The sequence below is a fragment of the Cynocephalus volans genome, chromosome 12, assembly GCF_027409185.1.
Source record: "Cynocephalus volans isolate mCynVol1 chromosome 12, mCynVol1.pri, whole genome shotgun sequence".
Taxonomy (NCBI): domain Eukaryota; kingdom Metazoa; phylum Chordata; class Mammalia; order Dermoptera; family Cynocephalidae; genus Cynocephalus; species Cynocephalus volans.
The window spans coordinates 97,771,220-97,776,732 of NC_084471.1; positions in this window are offsets into that span (position 1 = coordinate 97,771,220).

Here is a 5,513-nt window from a genome sequence, read left to right on the forward strand (position 1 = left end):
AAGGGGAATGGCCAGACTGAAGCCATCTCAAACATTCAGATTTATTGAGGGGTTTTAAAGAGGGGGCTGAGGGAATGAATGGAATGTGGGAAGTGAAAAGCAGGAGAGAGGGGGATGTGAGCTGCAGGGGCTCCTTGCAAGGAGCCAGGTGCGAGGTCTCGCCAAGGCTCTGTCTGGTTTCTGCTCCTGTCCTTGCTGTTATCTCAGGTTCCTGCTGGAGGAGTGGAATCAGCATAGCTTTATTGATACCTTCTTTGGTTTCCTAGGGTCTGGATAGTACATGCAAGTCTGCAAGTATGAAGCTTCAGGCTGGCTGGAAAACAACTCTACATTTACGTAAATAATGTCACCTGGCCCAAAAGTTCAAAACATCAAATAACCGTGGCAAAAGAAGGAAGTCAGAGAGATGCATGTCAAGAAAAAAAATGTATGCTTTTAAAATCTTTTAGAGCCCATGTGGTTTTAGGTCCCAACACGGCTGCAGTCCTGTTCACTCCAACAAAACATTTCAAAGTAAGCTGCAGACATCATGATGCTTCAACATGGCATGTGTTCCATAAAAACAGGGACATCCTTCCGCATATCCACAATTTTATCTTCACACCTAACAAATTTAAAGAATATAAAATTCCACCTTGTATACAGTACTTATTTATTCAAATATTTCCAAATATTCCCTCAAAAACTGTCTTTCATAGATATCCTACCCCACACACATACCCTACCCAGGGCCCGTACATTGTTTTTGGTTGTCATCTCTCTTTAATGGCTTTTAACTTGAAAGAGTACCTCCTTCATGACTTTTGAGGGGGTGGAAGGTTTGGGGGGGCCCATCATTTTAAATAAGAATATAGGCCAGTTGCATTGGAGAATGTCCTCTAATCTGGATTTGCCAATTACAGGAACGTCTGCATAATTTGCAAGGCCTAGTGCAAAATGAAAACGCAAGATACTCTGTTCAAAAATTACTAAGAATTTTGGAACAGTGAGCATTGAACCAAGCTTTGGTCACTTCAAAGCACGGGGGCCTGTTTGACTACATATGTCACGTGCCCATGAGTTGGCCCCAGCCAGATTTTATCCTCGTGGTTTGATTTAGATTAAGCATTTTTGCCAAGACTACCACATCACATTTCCCATCACATCATAGCAGGAGAAACACTTAGATTTGTTTTCTCAACTCAGAAAAACTTTCTTGATAGTGTTTTGATCAGTGCTTCCATTTTAATTAGATTCCATATTCAAGAACACATATCATTCTTAGATTGAATTCTGAAGTCTTGTGTCTCTCACCTTTACCTATCTTTCCATTTTTATCTTTTTACCTTCACCCCCTACTTTTTAAAGAGCTTCATCAATTTGTTCAAATTACTAATTCCATCTTCAACAATGTCAATTTCTCCTCTTTAATATTAGCCTCCAATGGAGATGTTAATTCTACTATTCAGTTTTTAGTTTTCTATCAATACTTTCTTGTTCTGTTCATCTCCTGCTCATCTCATGCATTTTCTTTTCAACCTGTTTTTCTTTATAATTGTTCTTCTCTAGTAAATTGAGGTTATTTACAACACCAAGGTCCAGGTTTCAGATCCCCTTACTGGTCAGCCACCAATCAATCAATCAATCAATCAATCAATCAATCGAGGCTGTATTTTTTTACACTCTATTGAAGATGCCAAGACATTTTCTAAAATTTACTTTTGGCTCCTAAAATTGGTAATCTTTAGTAATTCAAGATTTTAGGCCGGCTGGTTAGCTCAGTTGGTTACAGCCCGGTGTTATAACTGAAAGAAAGTGACCCGAGATGCTGGGTACCGTTCAAGCTTTATTAAAGGAAGAAAATCTGCTGGGCTGTGCTCAAAGTGGCAGGCAGCCCAGGGCTGCCCTGGAAAGGGGACAGCACCAGGCGTGGGGGTGGTAGAGCTTATATTGGTATGTCAGCGCCAAGAGCTGGGTGACACCATCAAGGAGGGTCATTATGCTAATGTGGATCGGGGTGGAGAACTGCGTCTTTGCCAAAGCAAAAGGGGCTTCTGTTTAAGTCAGGAGGCTTCTCGTAAAGGGAAGGGAGGAGGGGAGGGGAGGGGAGGGCAGGAGGTAGGCGGCGCCAAGTGCCATTTTGTACTTTTGCTTGTCTAAAGTGGCGCTGGTTATGTTGCAGGTCTATTATTCCTGCCTTTTAAGTATAGGAAAAAAGTGGGAAAGGCCGGAGGTCTCATTCTTCTGAAGCTACTTCCTGCTGGAGAAGGGTGAAGATATGGAAAAAATAAAAGATTGAGGTGGCAGGGTATTGGTTTCGTGTGGGGAGGCTGAATTCCTCCAGGGAAGGGTTGCTGACTCTGAGGGGCTGATATCCTCCTCGCAGGAACAATTTGGCGACCTTTTGGTTGGTGAAAGCCTGTATACATTCCTGTAAGAAATTAAGAAACACCGATAAGGGACAGGGACCAAAAAGCAGGATGAGGCACAGTAGGGGTCCTAGTAGGGGCATAAGCCGGGGTATCCAAGGGTTCAGTGAAATGGTTTAAGTTGTCTTGGATCACCCCAGACTCATTTACATAATAACAGCATTGTCCCCCAAGAAGAGGCAGGTGCCTTCCTTCTCGACTTTAAGGAAGTCAAGGGCCTGACGGTTCTGTAAACTGACTGTCGTGAGTGAGGTGACCTGTCACTGGAGGGAGGAGATGCTGCCTATGTTGAGTTCTTCTGAGAGTTTTTGATAGAATTGAGAGGCAGTAGCAGGGCCCGCTATGCCAGTCCCAGTTGCAGGAAGGATCCCTGCCCCAATTAAAAGGTACAATTAGTGCCCTATAGGAGCAGGGGGCACTTCCTGAGGGGGGCCCGAAGTTGGTCCCAGTCCCGTCTCCATCTCTCCATCTGTCTGGAGGGTGATGTCAAGGATGAGCCAGAAGAATATGCAAGAAATCGTGTTAGGGGGCAGGCAACAGGATAATGTAGTTTTACAAAGGAAATCTATTCCAGTTTTAGGGCCTGGATGAGGAGGGGGTAAGTGAGTGGTAGCGTTTGGTGTTCGTGAGGCACAGTGTGGGCAGGCCCCACACAACGCTGACAGTCCCCACTGAGGTGACATTAGAGGAATGTGAAGAGACGTTTATGGAAATATTGCGGGCTGCATCGACAGGGAGGGGGGTGACCACAAAAAGTTTCTCGTGAAGTGGGAAACAGATGAGTCACTCGGGGACCAGTCTGACTCACTGAAGACTGCATCGTCCCTGTGGACCTGGAACCTCCATGTTCCAGGTAAGGGGGAGCACTGAGATAGGAGGAAACACACGGGAAGGATGCGAAGGGTTAGGGAGCCAAAAGAATTTAAAAGGGACATTGCCACAATGAAATTGCTAAGAAGCATCCTACTGATAGGAGGTAAAGAAGTGGCAGGAGAAATCTTCCTATAATGCTACAATCTTTTGGGGCAGCTGCTGCCAATCCTGCAGCAAGTACTAGAACAGACAGTATAATAGCAGCTCCTGTGTGAAGGACGTGAAGCGGGCCTGCAGGAGTGAGAATAATCGCCGGGGGAAAGATCATCCTTCTTCTGGGATTGGGGGAAGAGCAAAGGTCCTGGAGATTTTCAGTTTCGTGGGTCCTAAAATGGACGAAGTGTGAGGAGATGTTGGGTTGGGGGTTGAGCATAGGGACCCCTCTGGCTTGGTGTTAACAGATTTCGGGGTAAAGTCTCAGGTGCTAGTTTTACCAAGGATAAGTGATACCGAGGGGCCTTTATTGGTGCTTTTACTGCCGTGGGGTGGTGAGAAGTACTGTGTAAGGCCCCTCCCAGCATGGTGACAGTGGCTTTGGGATTCGGGTTTTAATATACACTTGCTGTCCTGGGCTCAGTTTAAAGTCTGAGAGGGTGGTGGGGAAAGGAAGAGGTAATAGAAGGTTGGCCTGTTCCCTAAGAAGATTCCTAATGAGCAAGAGAGTAGGGAGATACTGGGCTAAAGGCGATGAGCTGGAAGGGAGAGGTGAGAGCGTGAAGGGCCGACCGTACATAAGTCCGAGGAGGCTGAGGCCTGTGGGCTTGCGGGGGGCAGCTCGCAGGTGAATGAGTGACTGGTGGGGAGGCCAAAATGAGGGATGGTTTCTGAGGTGAGAGCGTGTGTTACTGCTGCAGCATCCTCTGAAGTGCAGGGAAAAGCCTCAATGCAACCTGAAAAGGTACCTACTAATGTTAGAAGATAGCGTGTCCTTTTGTGGGGAGGGTAATATAAGGGCTGAAGAAGGTGTAGTAGGGGGTTCATAGCCTATATGAACTGAATTGTGGAAATCTAAAAGGATTTGCTCAGCTTGTGTGGTAGGGAGGACATAGCGACTGGAGACAGTATACTAGTTGTCCTTTCTCTGTGTCCCCAACTGTTGGGGGTCATTGGAGGTTTGGTGTCCTCTGCAGTGTATAACCCCAACCTCCTTTGGGAGTTGTGCAGCCTCAATAGCTTGTGTTAGATGTACTGTGGCATAACCTGCCCGGGGGGCAGGTGTGGAGGTTGCACTCCCATCAATAAACCATGTATGGGATGCAGGGAGTTGAGTGGAAAGGGATTAAGAAAGAGGTCTAAAGCCTCCATGCAATTGTGTTCTAAGGGTCATGAGTGTTTTGGGATGAGAGTGGCTGGATTTTAAGGGAGGGCAAGGTTTAAAGGAGAACTGGGAGATCTCAATGAAAGTAAGGTGAATAAGTTGTAGGCGGGAAAGGGAGAGAATTGACTTGGCCTTATGGCTGAGAAGGTCTTGACTGTTTGTTGTTTAAAAGTTAGTTTAGAGCTTTCTTGGGTTAAAAGGGTGGCTGCCACCAAGGCCTGTAAACAGGGGCCCACTCTCACACTGTGGTGAAGGTCTTGACTGTTTGTTGTTTAAAAGTTAGTTTAGAGCTTTCTTGGGTTAAAAGGGTGGCTGCCACCAAGGCCTGTAAACAGGGGCCCACTCTCACGCTGTGGTGTCTAGTTGTTTAGAGAGATATGTAACCAGGAAGAAAATATCTCCTGCCTTTTGTCCCAAAACCCCAACTGCCAATCTTTGGGTTTTGGTGACGTATAGGATAAAAGGACAAGATAGGTTTGGGAGGGATATAGCTGGGGCTGTGAGCAGAGGGTCTTTTAATCACTGGAAGGGAGAATGAATGAGCTTTGTGGGATCCACAGGAATGGCAGGATTCCGTTTGGCTGCCCCATAAAGTGGCTTTGCTAGCTGCCAAAGTTAGGAATCCATAGGCAAAGATGCTCTGCAAGCCTCAAGAAAGAAAGGATTTCACCCTTTGTGGTAGGAGTGGGGAGTTCAGAAATTAGACTCTTGAACTGAAGGAGAAGAAATCTGGGCCTTGCTGGGGGACACTCGATATCCCTGGAGGCCAGGAAATTAAGGAGAGCAACAGTGTGGGCCTGTGAACCCTCATAGGAGGGGATGCAGAGGTCGTCCAATATTGTATTAAAGTGCTAGAGGTTGGGGGAAGTCCAGGTAAGTCTTAAGCTAAGGCCTGGCCAGAAAGTGGGGGCTAT